Source organism: Ursus americanus, chromosome 2 (genome assembly GCF_024610735.1).
Source record: "Ursus americanus isolate L20-20 chromosome 2, mUrsAme1.1.p, whole genome shotgun sequence".
Lineage (NCBI taxonomy): Eukaryota > Metazoa > Chordata > Mammalia > Carnivora > Ursidae > Ursus > Ursus americanus.
Window position 1 is genome coordinate 37,055,326 of NC_142128.1, and position 21,101 is coordinate 37,076,426.

A 21,101-nucleotide genomic window follows, 5' to 3' on the forward strand; every position below is an offset into this window, starting at 1 on the left:
CCCAGCGTCTCCCACCTTTGAGTTTCTATTTGTTGAGGTCCCAGCCCCAGCCGCTTAAGCAGGTGGTGGGCAGAAGCAGGTGTTCCCTTTGGGGGGTTAGGGACCAAGGTGGGGGGCTCCGGTCTTGCATGTGCCCCTGGGCCGTGCCCTTGTCTGCCCTTGAGTTAATTTGGGCCTTGCAGGGCTGCCATGCCTGGAGCGGTGAGGATTCCAAGCGGCTGTCAGGTGGCTAAGTATGGAAACAGCAGTGTAATTGGATCCTGAGCCCCAAGCCACTGCCGCCTGCTCCCCTTCACAGCCCCTGCCCTGCTCCGCCCAGCCCCAGCTGCCACCTTGCCTCTCTTCCACACACCAGGCCCAGGGACTTTTAGCCTTTTAGGGACATCTTTCATCTTTCCTCCCAACGACGTAACTGGACATTTGGAATGTTCCATGGACCTCTCTGAGGGATCTTGCCACGAAGAAAGGAGGCAGGCAGGCACTTTGTGCAAAGATCCTCTCTGTGCACCCTCTTTCCTTCCTGGACTCTGCAGTGCGTCCCTAGCCTGGCTTCCAGGGTGGCCTTGCTCACCATGTGCAGGGTGCCCTCTCTCCTCCCTCCTGCTCACCACTTGTGCTGTGGGTTCTTCCCTAGGGGTGGGTTTTAATACTGCTCCAGCTATAGGTTACCCTAAAAGATTGTTCTCTCCTGCACCCACTGGAAGGTTCCAATCATAAGGGTGACTTCTCCCTGTCTCTATGACAGTCCTTTCTACTGGTTGATTTCCCCTGGAATTGTGCCACTAAGTCAATGCCACCTTGCCCAAAGGCAGCAGCTTTGCTCCTGAACTTCCCACCCTACCCCTGGATACTTGCCCCTCGCTGCGTGGCAGGCAGACTTTCTCTCTAACTTACTTCCTGCTTCCTGGGGTAAAGCTACCTTTCCTTCTTTTGTCCCCATGTTGGTTCTGTGGTCTTCTGGACCATGGCAGCCTCTTCTTGTTCCCAAGCAAGGGACCAAAGGCCTCTCCTGATGCTAGGAACAGCTGGAGCTGCCAGGGCCGGATCACCAGGCACCTCCCACATCCCCACCCACCCATCCATGGCTCCCAGGCATTTGTGACTACGGGGGTCCTCCTCTTTGTCTTGGGGACTTGGCCAGGTGACAGGCCTGCTCAAGGACAGGGGAAAGCAACCTCGAGTTGGTTTACTCTGTCTTCTCATTGTCGAGGGTAGAGTGAAAGCCAGCGGAATGAGAGACACACAAGGTTGGGCAGTGATTATGGACAGGCGTGTTCAGCCCAGGGCTGTCTCCCCCCACCCGGAGTTCCTGTCCTGCCCTCAGCCTCTCTCTCCCTGACAGCCACAGAACTCCCTCTGCCTTTGGAGAGGCTACCTGTGGGGAGCTTTCCTCCGGATGCCTGTGATCCTTTGACTCCTCTGAGAGTGGGGTGGGATGGGGAGTGGCCAGGGCTGAGAAAGCATTTGGGTTCATGCCGTTGGTGTTTGTTAGGCTGGATTCTGGACATCTTTGCTTCCTGTTGCCTGCTTGATGCAGAGAGTGGGGCAGATGGGGATTCTGAGTCTGTTCATCCTTCTCCAGCCCAGCCCTGGTTTGCAGACTTACAACCTCCTCTGGCCTCCACCCTGCCATCCCAATAGTGAGAAGTTGGTGCACGCTGGGGCTGACCTCCCCTCCATGAGAGATGAGGGTCTGTCCGGAACCCCCTTTTGGCCCCTCCTCACCTGCCCCAGTCTGGTTATCTTCAGAAAGATGTCGTGTTCATGTTCCTTCAACAGAGCAGCCCAGCTGCCACAACCCACCATGGGGAGGGCCGCTGAGGGAAGGTATGAGCTCAAAGGTCTTGGGGAGAGAGCAGAAGCCTTTGCAGCCCCCCTGCAAGCTGTGTCCAGCAATTTCCCCGACTTCTGGCTCAGAGCAGCTGGATGAGCCCGTAGGAGCATCTCATCTGCCACGTCCTGCATCGAGTCTACAAAGCACTCACTGGGATTTGCCAGTGGATGTGCACACTTTGCTTGGTGGCCTGTGGAACCAGAGTGTGGGAATGCTGGTTTTGTCCCACGTCTGGGTGTGACAGTGAAAGTCAGACAACTAGTTCAAGGCAGGGCCAGCGCTGGAATTCAGGTCTCCTTGCTCCCACAGAAGGAGGTTGGATGAGGCCAGCTGCATCCCCCTGGCCATTTGGTGCTCATTTAGGTGTGGTGCGCTGGGAAGGAGCCTAGTCACTACAGACACAGGAGGAAGACAGCTCTTCCCCTTTGGCAGGGCCCCAGGGCCAAGGGCAGGTTCTAGGTGCTATGCCTCCTGGCCTGGAATGAGGGTGCAGCTGGGACGGTGGGCAGGGGTGGGGTCTGCCGCTGTGGGATTCTCTGCTTAGCTCTCTCCTGGACACCCGGCTCCAAATCCAAATCCAGACCCACTCACTGCACAACCCCTTACATTTAAATACTGCTTGAGTGCAAAGCCTTTCATTCAACCACCTTGCCACATCTCACCACGTATTAATCATCCCAGATTTATAGCGTACCTCTTATTGTTTAGGTGTGGTACTGGGGGATCCAGATGGGCATTTTGTCCTTGGCGTGCTTACCCCCCAGTTCAGGAGATAGGGCATCTCCCACCTCGTACCTGCACGCATACAAGCAGGACACATGTGAGCGTCATGAGGGAGGTAAAGTGAGGTGGGGTGGGAGGGCCTGGGGAGATTATTTTTAACCGAGTGGATCAGGAAATGTTTTACAGATGAGGGGATATTTGAGATGGGCCCTGAAGAAAGTAGCATTCAGACATGGAATAATGGAAGAAAGAGAATTCCACATAAGGGGCAGGATGAACGAACTCATGCTGTCAGGAAATGTTGGCGCTCTGGCGAGAACAGGGCAGGGAGAAGGGCAGGCAGAGTCAAGTGGGGATTGTGGGGAAGCTACTTGGAAGGGTGGGTTGGCCAACCGTGAAGGGCTGTGTGTGTTTGGTGGTCGGTGGTCAAGGTGGCTTCACGCTGTGGGTGGCGGGCAACCACTGAGGGCTTGGGAAGCATCTCTCCGGCAGGTGTTTGTGGGGAGGGGGAGGACGAGGGAGGCTTATTGGAGGACCCAGTCAGAAATGCAGGTTAAAGGGTGTGAGCTCCGTGAGGGAGTGAGGGTGGAGAGGAGGGGCAGACCCAGGAGAGAGCTGGGGTGGAATCTACTGGACTTCAGCCAGAGGGAGCCCTCACGGATCTAGTGTAAGTCGCTGGAGGCCTGATCTTACCAGCAATTAAAAAAAAAAGGACCAGGAATATAAAAGAACAGATTTTAAAAGTTCAGTTGGGGTTGTTATGAATTTGGGGTGCCAGGGGGACATCTGGGTGGAGATACTGGATATTGGAGGATTGAAAGTGAGGCCTGGAGGTCCAGAGATGAGATCCAGTAGGGTGAAGATGAGGCTGTGAGGTCATGAAGGAAGCATTTGCAGAGAGAGAAGAGATTGAGGGATGGTTGCTGGGCAGCACCAGATTCGGGCAATGGGAAGAGGAGGATGAGTGGGTTTCAGGAAGAGGGGAAGGGACCCAGAAGAGACAGTGACCTGGAGGCCAAGGGAAGGGCGCATTCTAGAAGGGTGGTCGAAGAGATGGAAGGCCACAGGGATGCCGAGGAAGATGAGGTGTTGGCTTTGATATCCCCGAGGTCGCTGGCAGAGTGCAAGGGCCTTATGCGCATCTAGGGAGAGTGCAGAGGCGACACATTTGGGCAGTGGGCTCAGGAGGGCTAGAGGACACATAGGAGTACATTGGTAGGGGGTTTGCAGATGTAGCAAATTTCCTTTTCAACACAAGAAAGACTAAGTGTGTTTATGGGCCGATGATGAGGATCCTAGGAGAGAGAAGGACTGACGGGCACAAGGCGGAGAGGAAGTGACCAAGGTGTCAGACGTATGGGGAGGGTGGGGCAGGTCTTAGGGGACACATGCCATGGCATCATGGAGACCTCAGAGGGACACTGCACCTTCGAGGTAAACTCAGGAGCCGCGGTGCTAGTGAGGGAACTCAACTAGGGGCCACGGAGTGGGGTGGGAGGGAAGGAACAAGACTATGAGGTGGAAGGGGAGGCTGATTGCCCCAAGTTGCAACAGGGCTAAGACCAGAGCCTGGTCGCTGATGCTGAAGGAAAACCAGGCAGAGCCCAGGGACCAAGTCAGTGAACCATCCTTTTCGTTCAGTGAATGTTGGCCCCTGGTGAGCTGGCCCCCTCGAGCCAGGGCAGTCTGACCCCAACCTCTACCTTCTAAGATGTCATTCAGCAACTGTTCCCTTGGCCTGCAACAGGAAAAGTTCTGTGTTTGGACTCCATCAGGATCAGTGACTTAGTGGGAGCTGGCTCGGAGGCTTGAAGTGAGTTTCCCGGATGACGGCCTGGGTTCTCATTCTTCTTGTGCAACAAGACAGGCCCAGGCTCAGGTTCCCTCTGGGGTGTTTTCCTGGCTGGAAGGACTTTGCTACGCCCATCAGCAGGGCTCATTTTGGAATCAGGGAAGTCCCGTCCCCTTTGGTTTCGGCCGCATACTCTCCAGCCCTGAAGGTGGTTGTTCAGAGTCAGGGTCCCAGGGAGAAACCTGTCTATCCCTGTCACTTCCTCACCCTCCCTGACAGAGGGCTCCCAGGCAGCCTTTCCTGAATGGCCTGGTCTCAGGGTTGGGGGTTCCGGCAGCGGAACGTTTCCTGCCTCTGAAAGCTCACGAGCTGTTAGGAGGTCAGCCATTCACACCCCCAGCCAGGCCCTGCAACAGCCTTCTCTCCGAGCCCTCCAGCTTCTCCCTAGCTGTGTGGAGAGGAGGTTGCCCCACACTGCCCTGAGGGCGGGAGTGTCCGATTCTGAAGGCCAGGAGACCATGGTGTGTCTGGGCAGCTCCTGGCTGGTGCCACCCTAGGAGCCTGTCTTCCCTGGGACTGTGTCATCAGAGCCACATGAAAACAGTCACTGCTGCTCCTTCTGTTCCAAATCCTGGGGCCCAGAAGGATTTCAGGTGGAACGTTGGCCTAGCTGAGGCAGGCTCCCCAGCTTCCGTGCAAGGCTGTTACTCAATGAGAAAAGGCTTTTCTTCTTCCATGCTAGGTGGACACTCCCCCCAGGGGTCCTTGTCTTTTACAACCTCGACAGCACTGACCCTCTCATTCACTGTCAACTCTGAGTGCTACAGGGCACAGAGTGGGTGTGGGCTGCATGGCTAGCCCTGGGGAGAAGGAGGGCCCAGTGCAGAGTCCTGGAAAAAGGGGAGACAGGGCCCACCCTGGGGTACCCACTATGGGTTGGGAACAGAATGAATTCATGATTAGGGGTGAGGGGCAGTATGTGGTCAGCAAGTGATGTAAAAATGCAACTAGCTTATAATCCAGCAATCACACTGCTGGGTATTCAGCCGGAGAATACAAGTATGCAAAGTCAGAGGGATACATGCTCCCTGATGTTTACAGCAGCATTATCTACAGTAGCCAAGGTAGGGAGGCAGCCCGAGTGTCCATTAACAGGTGAATTCATAAAATAGTGGTTGTATGTGTATGTGTGTGTGTGTGTGTGTGTGTGTGTGTGTGTATACACACACACACATGCTGGAATATTTTTCAGCCATGAAAAAGAATGAAATCTTGCCATTTGCAGCGACATGGATGGAGTTAGAGGGTATTATGCTAAGAGAAATAAGTCAGCCAGAGAAAAACAAATACCATGTGATTTCACTCATGTGGAATGTAAGAAACAAACGAGCAAAAGGAAAAAATAAGAGAAAGAGAGACAAAGCAAGACACAGACTCTTAACTCTATAGAATAAACTGGTGGCACCAGAGGGGAGATGCGTGTGTGGGGGGGTAAAGCAGGTGATGGGGAGGAAGGAACGCACCTGTCGTGACAAGCGCCGGGTGACGTGTGCGAGTGTAGGAGCGCTGTACTGTGCACCAGATACTAACAACAAGACGTTAATTAAGTGCCCTTGAAAATAAAAACTTCAGCAAACAAAAGGGATGTGGGGTCCACAGTGGCAACTGAGAGGAGGAACACACTGGAGGGAGGCGGGAAAGGTGGGCCATTGGGGACTGTCCTCTGAAAAGCCAGCTTTCCAGCCCCGAGGCCAGGCTGCTCTCACCCCTCAGCCCTGGCCAGCCACACTACTCAGACAGGAACAGGCCATGTCTCTGCCCCCAGGAGCTGACTTCTATTTGGGGCGATGGCACGCACGGAGAGAAAATGTAACTAACCCCCCCACCCTTCCCCTGGCAGCTCTGGTTGGAGTTCAGAGGAGGGCTGGAAGGTCGGCTGGACTCATGGAGGGGCAGGGTTTCAGCTGAACTGGGAGAAAGGGGCAGTTACTGGACTGTCAGCTCCAGGAGGACAGGGGCTGTGTGTTTGTTTAACTTGCTCGCCTCTGCATCAGCAGGGCCTAGCACGGCGCTTGGTTCGCTTGGTTCATGGAAAGCACTTAACGGTGTCAGATGAATGAGCAGACGATTTGTGCAGGCAGAGGAGGAAGGTGATCAGAACCAGGAGTGGGGAGGCTCAGAGCATCGCACTGGTGGGGTGGGAGGAGCCCAGCTCTGACTCGGGCTGTGGGGCTCCTGTTGGGGGTGATCAGACCACCCTGGTGGGTGAAGGGCCTGGAATGCTGAGCCAGGTGGCTCTCTCTGGCCCTCAGCATACTCTAGCCCCTCCCCTTCTCCCTCTCAGATATTTTTGGATCCTTCTAGAGCAGGGACTGCATTCTGAGCTCAAACAGGTGCAGGCAAAGTCTGGCCTGGAGTTCTGGGACCGAGGAAGTGGGTTGTGTTGGGAGCTCAGCCCAGAATCAGGCTAGGGGAGATCCCTGGGGTTTGGGAGCCCCCTCCTTGTTCCCTACCCCCCACCAGCTCACCGCCAAAACAGCGGCCCCTGGTCCTCTTCCAAGTGGCCATTCAGTTAGGACCTCAGCTAGGTTGTTCCCCATAGAATTTTCCCTAGACGGCAATAGGTATAGACTTGACAAACCTGTTGCCTTGGAAACCGTGTCTCCAAGTGCACCTGGTCCCACAGCTGCTGGCCCTGTGTACCTGCACCCCCCGGAGGGGCTTCTGTCCACTTTGTTGGTCTCTTTTGTTTTTTTCCCTGCATTTCCTCCTACTCTGTATGTCAGCTGGTAGAAGACCATTTATTTCTCTAGCTTATCCCAGGAGGTCAAGACACTAGGAGGGGGTCTGGAAAGATTGAAGAAGGGTCATAGCCCTTGGCATGGCCTGGGAAACCCATCCTGGCCTCAGGACTGAGCCTGTGTCCAGGCCGTGAGAGGGATAGAAGCCCAGGGGCAAATCCATTTTTCTTCTGACTTTTCCTGCCTCAGTTTCCTTCCTGAGTTGGTCGTTAGGCCAGCAGCCTCTTCACCTGGAGCCCTGTCACCTGAGGCCGCCCACACAGGTTGCAGAGCAGCCAGCCTGGGGTGGGATGGGGGGGGCACGGCGAGTCCACAGGGCCTGGAACACAGAACAAGCACGGGCTTTGCCACAAATTTGCCACCAAGCCCCTTCCCATTTTGCACCTGTCTTTTTGCTCATAAAATGGGTTAATAATACTTGCCCTATTTACAGCATGGGGTTGTTTGTGACTAAATTTTAAACATGGCTATCGGATGCTTAACATGTTTTTTGATATCAGCTACTTTTTAAGGTTGAAAGGACTATGGCAGTAATTACAGGCTGTCACTGCCACCGGTTTCCTCAAATATCATGAAACATGAACAATCAAGGGAATCCATCCACATCTCTGCCCCTTCTCAGGGCTGTTAATATCCTTTGGATTCTCTGTCCTCAGAGAGCTTACCAACCAGGAGAGAGTCCCCGCTCATGACAGGAGTAGGGAACCATACAAGGCAGATGTAATCAGGGGCTAAAAATAAGTAGCCTGAGTGTGCAGAGAAGGGGAGCAGGTGGGACGGGGCCTGGGGCCGTGGGGCTGGTGGAAGCACCACCAGCTTAGTGAGAGAGGGGTTGGGAAGATCCTGTAGAGCCGGGCTTCAGTGCTGTTCCTGTGTCAGTTTTCTGGGGCCACAAACCGGGTGGCTTCAAACAACAGAAATTTAACCTCTCATAGTTCTGGAGGCTGAAGTTAGACCTGGAGGGGTTGGCAGGGCCCTGCTCCCTCTGAAGGCTCCATGGGAGGCTCCTTCCTGCCTCTTCCAGCTTCTGGTAGATCCAGGAAGTCCTTGCCGTTCCTTGGCTTGTAGACGCATCTCTCCATGCTCTGCCTCTGTGTCGTCATGTGGCCTCTTCTCTGTGTGTCCGTGTGTCCTCTCCTCTTCTTGTAAGGACACCAGTCATTGGACTTAGGGCCCACCCTAATGCAGTATAGTCTCATCTTAATTACATCTGCACAGACCCTGTTGCCAAATAACGTCCCCTTCCAAGGTTCCTGCTGGATGTGGATGGGGGGAGGGGGCCCTCTTCAACCTCTCTGGCTCCTTAGCCTTGGACCCGACAGTTGAGTAGTTGCTGGCTCTGAACGTGTAGTTCCCGTCTGTCTCCTAGCTGGTAGTCCTCTGCTGGGCACAAATGGCACCTGTTTTCTTAGCCCTCTCTTTGGCCCCATGGCCCACACGATTGCCCCAGCAGCTGATTTGTGACATACCCAGCATAGGCCTGTTGAATGGGTGGACGGACAGCTGGCCGGGGGCAGGCAGTTCCATGAGGCTGCCCAGCCTAGCCGTGGTGTTGGGGTGGCTGGTGGGGGGAGTTCTCCAGCTCCCTGTTGGGTGTGCTCGGGTACGGAGCCGATGGCATGGGCCTGTGCTGGGGACTGGGGGCTCTGGTTCTTGGCTGATTCTGTGATGGAGAGAGCCACAGGCCAAGAAGCCAGCGACTCAGGCCTGTCAGCGTTAGGCTCAGCTCTCCTGCATGTGTGCCCGTGCCTAGCCCCTCACAGTCCCCGTCCCTGCTGCAGCGGGAGAATGAGCAGGACACGGAGGTGCCTCCCCACCCCCTGAGGGAGCCCCTTGGAAAGAGAACTTCCAGCTGTGTCCTCTGCCAGTGTCAGTGAGAGGCTTGCATCCTGTGGCGGGATGCAAGCCTTTCTTTCTCCCTTTCTGCCCCCTCCTCGCCAGCGGCATGAGCGCCCAGCTAAATGGGCGGGTATCTGGGTCTCCTCACAGCAGACTTAGGGGTCCCTAGCCCAGAGGCAGCTCTGGAAGCTGGTGGCTGTACCTCTGTTTCTCTTTCTGTGGTTTGTCCTGGTTCTGGAGGAGAGCAGGGATGGGGACAGGTCTCCAGGGTCTGTTGGCTTTTCTAGAAAAGCTTACTGGTGAATGCCATCTGGTCTCCTAGCCTGGCATTCCTCGCTCTGTCTCTTCTGTCTGCCTTGTCCCATCCTCCTGACCACTTGCCTTGGCTCCTGCAGCGACCAACCCCAAATGCCCTACCTTTCAAGGAGCTCCTGGGGTCCCCATCCCTATCTGCCCCTGAGACTGCTGTCACGAGGCGAGTTCTCTCCCACCTCCTCCGCTAATTAGATGCCATGTGTTGAAGGGGAGGTCTTTAATTCAGGAATCCAGTTCATGGTTACCACAACAACCTTCTGAGCTGATAAGGCAGCTACTTCTACAGTCCTCTGATCACAAAAAAGTAGGCCTGAGTTAAAAGACTTGACCCACAGGTACTTCTCTGGTTCTGAATCCCAGTCTCAAATCTCCTCTCTTTTGGAGCTCTCTGCCACTGAGTGGAGGGAAGGCCTTACATTTTGCCACCATCATCCGTCCGTCCGTCCATCCATCCACTCATCCAATGGATGTCCAAGGTGCTAGAATACAAAATCTATGATAAGGAAACCAAATAAGTAAGTTATTTAGTTTTTTGGAATGATTTTAGGTGCAGTGGAGAAAAAGACTAGCTTGGGGAGGAAGAAGGCTAGTCAGGAGACAATGTCACCAGGGTAGCAGGAGAAGGCCTGGCTGAGAAGGTGACAAGGAGCCAAGTGTTAGGGGAGGAGTGGAGAGCCAGGCGTCCGTGTGGGGAGAGCGTTCCCAGCAGAAAGCACAGTGAGCGCAGGGGGGCAGGAGGCCTGGTGCACTTGCTCCCGGCAAAGCAAGCCTGTGTGGAGGAGGGAGCCATGGAGCGTGTGCAGAGGGGGGAGCACGTGTGGCAAAGAGAGGGCATGGAGCCCAGGGAGGGGCTGTTTCACAACTCAGGTGAGAGATGACAGGCTGGCGGTGGGAGAAAAGATTAGACGGAGGATAGATTTTGAAGGCAGACAACAGGTTTAGCTAAGGTTTTGGAGAAAGAAAAGAACCAAAAACACTTTATCTTTTTTTTTAAAATAGTTTTGTTGAGATATAATTCAAATATGTATAGTATGCCTCTTTGAGGAGTGCCAGTCAGTAGTTTTTAGTGTATTCACAGATACGTGCAGCCATCAGCAAGTCAATTTTAGAACATTTTTTTATCACCCCCCAAAAGGAAGCTGTGTCCTTGTCAGTCTTCACTCCCCACAAGCTGCCCCTGTGGCCCCGGCCACCTCTAATCTGTTTTCTATCTCTGTGCATTTCCCTGTTCTGGACTTTCATATAAATGGAATCACATGGTGTATGGCCTCTTGCGTCCGACTTCTCTCACCGAGCATCATGTCTCCACGGTTCACCCACCTTGTAGCAGGTGTCGACCTCATTCCTTCTTATGCCACCAAATAACAAGGAAAGCATATTCATTGAAGAATAATAATAATATTCATTGAATAATACTTCATCGATAGGCCACATTTTGTTTATCCATTCATCAGTTGATGGACATTTGAGTTGTTTCCACACTTTGACTCTTGTGAGTAATGCTTCTGTGAACATTGATGTACACAATCTTTTTTTTTTTCTTTTGCTTTTTAAAGATTTTATTTATTTCTTTGACAGAGAGAGAGACAGCCAGCGAGAGAGGGAACACAAGCAGGGGGAGTGGGAGAGGAAGAAGCAGGCTCCTAGCGGAGTACGGAGCTGGCTGAGGGGCTCGATCCCAGGACGCTGGGATCACGCCCTGAGCTGAAGGCAGATGCCTAATGACTGAGCCACCCAGGTGCCCCTTTTTTTTTCTTTTAAGATTTATTTATTTGAAAGAGAGAGAGGAGATACATAAGCAGGAGGGGCAGAGGGAGAGGGAGAGAGAGAATCTCAAGCACATTCTTTGCTGAGCATGGAGCTAGACATGGGGCTTGATCCCACAACTGTGAGATCAGGATCAGAGCCAAAATCAAGCTTAACCTACTGACCCACCCAGCCGCTCCTGATACACACATTCTTGTGTGGAGGTGTGTTTTGGGAGATTTTGTCTTTTTTTTTTTTTTTTTAAGATTTTATTTGTTTATTTGAGAGAGCACCTGTGTGTGTGCGCCCAAGTGGAGGGATGGGAGGAGCAGAAGGAGAGGGAGAAGCAGGCTCCCAGCTGAGCAGGGTGCCTGACGTGGGGCTTGATCCCAGGACCCTGAGATCATGACCTGAGCTGAAGGTAGATGCTAAACTGACTGAGCCACCCAGGCGCCCTGGGAGATTTTGTCTTAATATTAGAAATACCTTACACGTTTCCTTTTTTTTTTTTTTTTTTAAGTTTTTGTTTTTAAGTCCTCTCTATGCCCAACATGGGGCTTGAACTTATGACCCCAAGACCAAGAGTCATGTGCTCCACTGACTGAGCCAGCCAGGCGCCCCTAGAAATACCTTACACTTTTCTAGTATTACATGGCTTTCAGAACTCTAGCAGGTGTCATTTGAGCCTCCCGCCATCTGGCACATAGTAGGCGCTCCAGTGACAGCTGCAGAGTGAAGGTACCACAAATCTGGAGGTGGGCAGGCTGGTATTTTTTTCCCACCTTATTACTGATGAAACAGGCACAGAACAGTTGAAATACTTGCTCAGGTCTCCACTGCTGATTAGGAGAGCAACTCTGGCCCCTCACTGTGTCCGTCTGTCTTTCTCTCCCTTCCTGAGAGGCCCAGGGTCCCACAGCTGCTCCTGGAACTGGGCAGCTGTGCCTGAGCACCAGGTTCCCATTTCACAGGCCGCTTCTGCGAGGGCCTCCCCTCGCCAGCCACATCTGCTTCTTTGTGCTCTTCTCCAGGGAACATCCCCCAGCAGGGTTGCAAGGCCAGCTAGACCCCAGACCCTAATGTCCCCAGAGCCGATGGGCATCATGCGGAGTGTGATTCAGTGTGTTTGAGGAATGGCCCAGGAATGGGTCTTTTAACTAAGCTCCTCTATGATCCTTTTGCAAATGGCCTTGAGCCCCGTCTTGCAAAGGGCTGACCCAGGGAGGAGACTCATTACTGTCTGGTGCTCTCAGGGCATCCAACAGTTGTTTGCTGTGCTGGGTATCTGCCAGGCCCATGCTGGACACCTGCAGTCCCACTGGGGACACACTGTAGGCCCTGGCCCCAGGGGCCTTACCATCCATGGGGACAAATTTTAAAAGGCTGCCACATAGGGTGACAAGTGCTGTAGGAACACAGAGCAGAAGCACCTTGGTACTGAGGGGCCTGGGGAGGCCTCCCAGGGGTGAGCTGGAATTAGCCAAGTCCAGGCGAGGGGGGAATGGACAACAGTGAGGCTGGCGCTCAGGGAGACTGGTTGGAAAGGCACGGGAGCTGAAAGCGATTTCTCAGAGAACTCTGCAGGTGCTGGTTGTGTGAGTCTGGTGCTCAGGGCTTTCTCTGGCCCTGGGGGGACATGAAGAGGCTTCGGGTCTACCTCTTGCCCTAGAATCAGTGACAGTCGAGGAGGGAAGATCGGATGCATGCATGGCCCCCTGAAGGTCACAGCCACACGGGGCAGGGGCTGTCACTTGGCTCAGTGTGGATGGTCATGGACGCTGAATCAGTTGAGGTCAGTGAGGGGACCCATGTGGCCTGGAGGGGTGAGAAGCAGAGGACATCAGGGAGGCAGCAGGATGTAGGCTGGCAAGAGGGAGCAGGTGCGGCCGGACCTGAGGAGAGGCGGGAGGGCGTTCCAGGCAGGCGGCGGTGTGGCTGTCGGGACCTCTTATGGGTTGGATTGTGTCTTCCAAAAAGGTAGGTTGAAGTCCTAACTCCTAGTACCTCCAAATGTGGCTTTATTTGGAAATAGGTTCCTTGCAGATGTAGTGAGTTAATCTGACTGGTGCCCTTAGACATGAAGGAGAAGAGATGCAGAATAGTGATACAGGGAGAAGGCCGTGTGCCATGGAGGTAGAGGTTGGAGACACACATGGACGAGCCAGGGACTGCCGGGAGCCACCAGAAGCTGGAAGAGGCAGGAAGGAGCCTCCCCTAGTGCCGTTGGTGGGAGCACGGCCCTGCCGACACCCTGATTTTGGACCCTGGCCTCCAGAATTGTGGGACAATACATTTCCTCCCTCCCTCCCTCCTTCCCTCCTACTCTCCTTCCTACCTTGCTTGCTTGCTTGCTTGCTTCCTTCCTTCCTTCCTTCCTTCCTTGGTTTAGTTTCAGGTATACAGTACAGTGATTAGAAAGGCTTCCCCGACCGGGAATCAAATCATTTCTGCTGCTTCAAGCTGCCCAGGTTGTGCTTTGTTGCAGCAGCTGTAGGAACAGGCTTCGGTGCGGGGCTTTGGAGCCCTGGTGCTGCGCGGCTGGCTGGCAGGCAGGCCGCTGGCTGGAGCTCTTCTGAGGTGGCCTGGTGGAGCCTGCGTGGGGCCCTTGGTGTTGATCAGGAAGGGTCATCCTGGGGACAGTGAGTGCAGAATGTTCACTTGCTCTTGCCCCGCCCTCTGGCCTGCCCTTGGCTTTGACCTTCCTCTCCCCAGGGGAGCCCCGTGGGAACTAGAATTCCACCCGCCCTGACCTGCCTAGTCACCAGGCTGCTGAAGGAAAGGAAAGCTCTGGGTGACAAGGGCCTTGTTCGGTTTCAGAGTTTGAAGAGACAAGAGGAGAGCTCCGGCCCTTGGTGACACTAACGCCACCAAGAAGGAAGCCACTCTTGAGTTTAATTGTGTAAAATGATTTTTCCCCGGGGGTGGGGATGTCCAGAGGGGGAAGTCTGAGGGAGGGACAGAGCCACCTCTCACCGAGAAAGAATGGCCCACGTGTCTGAGGTTCAGTGGGCTAGGCCACTTGAGAATGCAAACCGGGAAGCCTGCTCCCAGGGGAGACATGGGATTTCTAGAACGTTCTACCACAGAGCCGCCTGGATATTCTTTGCCTGTGGTGTTCCAAGCTCTGAAGTGCTAACTGAGGGTAATGGATGGATTTGCTCAAGAGGCTTTGTGAGTTTGTACCATCTGTGGAGCAGCGAGCGGACAGAGGTCTTCTTCCTTTTCCCTTGTGACTCAGACTCTGGAAGGCTCTTTTGGCTGGTTTTTTTTTGGCCTCTGCAGTCCTGAACTCAGAAGCTAGGAGCTGATCTCATGTAGCTTTTGTGGAACCAGCTGACCTTTATCCCCTGGTGACAGGACAGTGAGCCCCTCCCTGCATTCTCCTCTCCGTGACAGCAGAGCAGCCGGAGTCATGGGGAATGTGGGGCTGGGCCGGGTGCACATGGCCTCCTGGAGCTTGAACCTTACCCCAGTCCTTCCCAAAGTCTCCATTGAGATCTGTGCTTGGGTACCCAAACTGACATCAGAGCCCTCAGCTGGCGCTCCTTGGGAGGCTATGCCTTATATAGGAACAACTGGAGGAAGGACTGGGCGATCCCAAGAGTGCTGGGTCTCAGGGAGAGGGTGAGGGGCCCAGGGAGTTTGTGCTTATGTCCATCTTTGCTCCCAGCTCAGTAGGCGGTTTCCAGCAGGCTCGGTCGTTTGCTTTCTCTGTGAAATGAGTGAGTTGGGCTAGTTAATTTCTAAGTTTCCTTCCAGTGCTACAAAGCTCTAATGCAAAAATAACCAAAACAAGATGAGGCTTGGGGCCATGAGCGCGAGGACCTAGGAGTGGAGCCCATCTGTTGTGAACTTGGTGAAGCCGTTTGGGAGAGAAGGTGGAAAGATCTGCCTCTTGGCATCTGGATAGCAGTTTTGTTGGAAGGGTCTTTGGGCTGGAGCACACAGGGCAATACACGGGGCAGAATATCCGTGTTACTGCTGCTCTAACCTCTGCCCTCGGCTTGAGCTTCCTTCATAACCACCTCGGAGCAGACTTGGGGGCAAACAGCTTCTCTGGTCTCCTTGGCGGCTGCAGGTGGGATCTGCTAAGGACACCTCACTGCTGAGCACGTGTGGGCGAGGCCAGGCACTGCTCACGGGGGCGAAGAGGGGCTGCCTGTGATCGCACAGACCCACATGCGAAGCCCTTCAAAGTTGCAAAAACATGAGCTCTGATTTCAGCCGAGCAGGACAAGCAAAGTGCCACTCAAGCCGGAGCTAGAGCCACTCTCGCTCTATCTGTGGCGCGGTCAAAGCTACTTTCTCAAGGCCTGAGTCATTTTGAAGGGCTTACTGCTTTGCTCCCTGCTTTGCTCACTTATTCCAAGGACAACGAGGACACGCTGGCACTGTGGTGGCCTCTCCGTCTGTGTTGCCACTTGTGAGAGCTGAGAAGGGCCCTTAGTTGCTCTTCCTCCAGGCAGAGCCTCTCACCCATTCTCAGACACACGCAGCCCACAAGTGGATCTGCTTAGGCGTCCTCCTGAGGGTGCATTTGTGCTGGAGGCAACATGCAGGGTCACCTCCCTTCAGTGGTGGATAGAAGGAGTCTGGGAGGTTGGGGGCAGAGAGGAAACTGTTCATTGCCTCAACAGTTTCTGGGTGAGTCAGGGCTGACTGGAAGTGGGGGTCAGTCACCACAGGAGTCAACATGGGGCTCAGCAGGACGAGATCTGGGCCCCAGGATTGTTGACAGCTGAGGCCCATTCCGGTCCCAGGCCAGCTGGAACCTCATGGAAAAAGTCAGTTTACCCCCAGCATGCCCACAACTCGTCATCCGAGGAAGTTGAGGAAGTATTGGGAGAAGAAGCCCCAGGCAGAAGGACTGACCCCCCAGAAACAGAGGGTTGGAATGAGTGGAGTAAAGGTGAGCCAGCTTGGCTCCTGTCCAAAGCTTGTTCTGTTTTGGCCCACTCAGTGAACTTGGGATTTGGCCTGGCATCTTTGCTCTTCTAGGAAATTAGTATTATTATATCTGACATTGCAGGATGCTTTTATTTTTTTTTATTTTTTTTTATTTATTAATAATGATTTTTTATTATATTATGTTAGTCACCATACAGTACATCCCCGGTTTTCGATGTAAGGCTCGATGATTCATTAGTTGTGTATAACACCCAGTGCACCATGCAATATGTGCCCTCCTTACTACCCATCACCGGTCTATCCCATTCCCCCACCCCCCTCCCCTCTGTAGCCCTCAGTTTGTTTCTCATAGTTGCAGGATGCTTTTAAACATCAACCGATGCTTTAAATACTTGGAAGGGGATGGCAAAGGAGGTATTTTATGGATGAATGGAATTGGTGCAGGGGGAGTGAGGACCAAGGTCACATTGCCAGTTAGTGAGACACGGAGGAACTCTCCTGACTTCTGATTCCATTCAGAGACCAGTCTGGGTCTGGGTCTGGTGGCAGAGGGAAGCCCCGAGATGTGGTCCCAGCCCAGGCTGGGGAAGGTGTCAGATCCATTTCCCAAGCTGGAGAATCAAGTGGACTTCACCCTGCTTCCTTTCCTTGGGGCTGTGGTGGGTCTGGTGAGTCACTGTTCTCCCCACTTCCAAGCCCAGGTGGCTCTGACTGGAACTCAGGGCAGCCCTCTGACCGGGACCTCAGGGAGCCACACTCCTTTGGCTCCCAGTAGATCTCTCCCTGCCTGGTGACCAAAACTCAATCATCAGCCCTCCCAGAGGTCATCCTCCAGACTCCAGGGAGGCATGCCATGTCTTTGGGTGGGGAGGTGGGAGGTGGAGGGTGGCAGCCACCTGTTTTGGGACCTGACGTGCACCTCTCCCTCCTGCCCTCCCTCTCCTGCCCAGCTCAGCCCCTCTGAATGGAGGAAGTATTGTCCAATGACTCCTGCAAGGATTTCTTTTCACTTCAGGCCGGGCTGATCTCCGGGAAAACTGGATTTTCCACAGGCTATCCCTTTAATAATTGAGTCACACTGAGGGGTGAGGACTTCGGGTTTTATTTCTTCCCGAGGTATTTGCCTTTCAAAAGTGAGCACTCATCGCATCTGTGAGTCCTCCGGGCATCAGCAACAAGAACGTGCATACATGGTGGTTGTGGGATTGTGGGTGATTTCTCTCCGTAGCTCCCAAAGCAAGAATTCCCAGGAATTAGGGATGGGGAAGGGGGTGTGGAGTTCTCCTGTCAATTCTCTGGACTTTATGGGTTAAAAACAATTGTCTTGAAGTCTTTTTTTTTTTTTTTAAAGATTTTATTTATTTATTTGACAGAGATAGAGACAGCCAGCGAGAGCGGGAACACAAGCAGGGGGAGTGGGAGAGGAAGAAGCAGGCTCATAGCGGAGGAGCCTGATGTGGGGCTCGATCCCAGAATGCCGGGATCACGCCCTGAGCCGAAGGCAGACGCTTAACCGCTGTGCCACCCAGGCACCCCAAAGTCTTAATCCTTTTTAAAGGGAGAAGGAAGAGGGTAGACTGAGAAGCTGGCTCACCCCCTCTCCTTTCTGGGGGTTGGTGGCCTGGTGCTGGGAAAGCCGATGAGACTCAGTTGGTGGAGAGCTAGCTTCTAGAACGAGCCTGTGGCTGATTGGTTTAACCAGTCCCGTGGCCTCGGGGCAGCCACTCCTCAGAGTTTTAGGCTCCCGATCAGTGAAATCAAACCACTTGGTCTGGTCTGTGAGGGGGTCCCTTTTGACTCCTAATCCCATGGTTCTCTCTGATTGGTGCCCTTGTCATTGCGTCCTATCCCTTGGGTGAATTGTTTTGGGGCTAGAGTGCAGCTGGGGACTAGCTGTTCTGGTGGGATTAACCTTGACTTTAGGAGCTTGCCCGGGAGGCCAAAGAATCTTCTGAGGATGGCTGCCTCGCCCACTGTGCCCTGGGTCCATTGTCCAGGGAGAGAGAGCTAAAGGCCAACAGAATGGTGAGAGAGAGGGTCTCGGGGTTCTGGGAGGATGTGGACACTTCCCTTCTAGGGTCCTCAGCGTGGGCATCTGCAAAGCTGCCTGAAGGCTCATCCAAGAAGAGAAAGAACAAGGGGCCCTGAGTGGTGAACATTTACTCTTGTAAATAAGGTCAAGAAAAAAATGGGACACCCAAAGAGGCTGCTGACCATTGGCCCAGTCCAGGAGTGTTCAGAGACAAGATCTAGGATGCGGAAGGGGTCTGCTGCTCTGGCTGTATAAACTGTCTTTCTGAAGGGCTCTCAGCTGCACTTGAGGCATGGCCGATGAGCTGTCTGAGTATTTGGATGAAGGACAGCCCGGTGAAAGGCGTGGGACCCGCTGGATGCAAGACTGGTGTTCCTGACTCCTGGGTACAGATGTGTCCAGGGCTAGAACTGGAAAGTGATTGTCCCCCTGGGGCTTTATTACGGATGACTCATCTGCATAACTGTGTATGAGTGACTGTCAAAGGTATTTTACCTGTGTGTGACTGGGACTCTGTAGTTCCAAATGGATGAGAAGACACGTGGAGGATAACCTTGGCAGAGCCTTAGAAACGTGTGCCAAGGAGTCTTGGACAGGTGGGATTGAGTTTACCTTCTGTTCCGTGGAGACACAATAAATTCAACACCTAGAAGTGGGCTCAAAACAGGTCAGCCAAACAAAATCTTGGGTTCCGAGCTTTCTTTTCCCGATCTCCAGCTTCCACGCGGACTCCCTGACGCCTGGCGCTGAGGTGGCTCAGAGCAGTGGCTCTCAAGCTTTGGTGCTCCTTAGCCTCACCTTCTGAAACACGCAGCTCCACACTGACCCGCCCTTGGACTGGGCGTCCGTGCTTGGAAAGCCCCACAGGTCTCGGGTACCGCCTGCACGTGGCCCGGGAGCTCCACTTTATTTCTTGGCCCGAGCTCTAGCCCATTCCTGGAATGCTTGTTGGGCAAACAGCTTGACTTTCCTGTGTCCGCTTCCTCAGAGGTTAATAGTCCTTGCTTCCCGTGTCTCAGAGCACTGCCCCACTGCTTTGGGCGCGTGGCGTTCTGCGTGAAGGCGAGACATCACCCAGCTCAGTGCCTGGCGTATGTTGGTCAGCAAAGTCAGCAGATGATGTAGTCGGGGCTCCTTGGGCTTTTGGGGAAAATGATCAAGAGGAGGTTAGTGGAATTTTTAGTGACAAGACAGGAGAGGCAGGAGCAGTGACCGTCACCCCCATCCTTAGGCCCCCTATCCTGTCTCTGGGAGGGACAGACCCAAGGGAAGCAGCTGGCAGGAGATAAAGGGGTGGCCAAACCCCAGCTCCTTCATCTTCCCACGCCTCCGAGGCACATCAACGGAGCCCTAACCTTCATGGGACATGGTGTGCAAGCTACGTGGGGGCAGAACAAACTCTGGGCTAAGAGCCGTGAACCTGGGCTCTGCCCCAACCCTGCCCTGACCTTGGGAAAGTCTCTAGAGCTCCCTGGCCAGAGCTTCTCCCTCTGCAGTTGGACTCGGCAAGGCCTCTGGTGACTCCACAGTTCTGAGACCATGTGGAAAGTGCTTTGGAACGGGTTAGGAGCTGCGGAAAATCAGGTGTTTGGTTGGTGGTAGAGAGAGGAACTGAGCCTGGAGCCCCTGTTGGGGCTGCGGATGGGGCAAGCTGCTGAAAGGCTGACTCCGAGGACGGCAGAGGTGGTGTCGGGGGAGAAAGCAGAACGGGTTTATACCATGCTCTGCCTGGCGCTTGGGCCTTCCCGTGGTCTGTGGGGGTTGAGCTGGGGGCTTGCTATTCATGGACCGTGATGTAAGCACCCAGGCCTGTCTGGGCCGGGAGGCTCCCTTGGCAGCGGCACATACAGTACAGCACTGTGCGTCCTGGGGTGGACCAAGACTCATCTTACCAGGCTCTCAACTCATTCAGGGTGTCCGGGGGCCACTGTGGGGCTTCAGCTAGATGCTGGGGAGATCAGGGAGGGAGGGAAGACACTGGATTTGATTTCCTGGAATTGAACTGAATTTAATCAGAGGCTCTTGAAGCTTCTGACTGCCTCCCGGAGGGGATACCAGGCCCAATGGCACAGCTTGTTTCATTGAGAGATTTCCCTTCAGAGTAATTTTTAGCCTGGGAAGGAAGGTCACAGGGTATGAAGGCGTCACCCTTGGTCTTTTTTGCTCTAAATTGCTTAGCAGGTCAGTGACAGCTTGACACTAAATCATAAAAACCAGGGAAGGGTATGGATGTCCACACACACGCACATACCTGAATTCCTGTCTAGGGCCCAGGAGTAGAAATACACAACAATGTGAAGTTCACAATGAAGTCTGGGGTCCTCATCTCCCTTGGGATTATGTCGCCCTTTCACCTTACCAGGGACAGAGGGTGTTCTGAGAATATCAGAAAACACCACAGGTGGTCAGACCCAGAGTATGTTCTACCCATGATCCCCACCACCACCATCCCCCCCATCATCACCATCATCATCATCACCATCACCACTACTCCACCACCATCCCCACTGTCATCATCACCACCATCCCTACCATCATCATCATCAATAGTAGAGGACAACAGAGGCCTGTGGAAAGGGCTAGATTCACCAGAGAACCTGGACCATTGCTGTTCCATGGGTGCATGCCAAGCCTTGGGGACTCATCCAACTTGGGAGCCCCCAGTGGGCACATGAGTCAGGAGGGGCCAGGAGCAGAAGCCTTGGCCTCAGGGCTCAGGATTACTTGGTTTATCAGTGGTTTGCAACTTGGGCTGCATGGTAGAATTACCCAAGATTTTGTTGTTGTTGTTGTTGTTAAAGTCCTGATACTGAGGATACATCCTAATTCAATCAGAGCCTCTGAGGAGAGGGGAGGAGTGGCAGCAAGAACTGGGTGATTCCAATGTGCAGCCAGTGCCCCGAACCTGGGTCAGAGGCATTTTATCAGGTGGCAGAGACCTGTGCTTCTCCAACTAATGTGGAAATGAATCACTGGGGCATCTTGTGAAAATGCACATTCTGATTCAGTGGGTCTGAGCTGGGGCCCAAGAGTTTGCATCTCTCCAAGCTCCTGGGTGATGTTGGTTCTGCGGGGGCCCAGACCTCACTCTGAGTAGCATGGGGTAACACC

General features: G+C 53.8%; 1 protein-coding gene across 6 annotated transcripts in view; it reads left to right on the top strand.

The window, feature by feature from the left end:
• SRL (sarcalumenin) overlaps nt 1–21,101 on the top strand; it is a 36,693-nt gene that overhangs the window by 1,153 nt on the left and 14,439 nt on the right. The gene's annotated exons all lie outside the window — the stretch shown is intronic.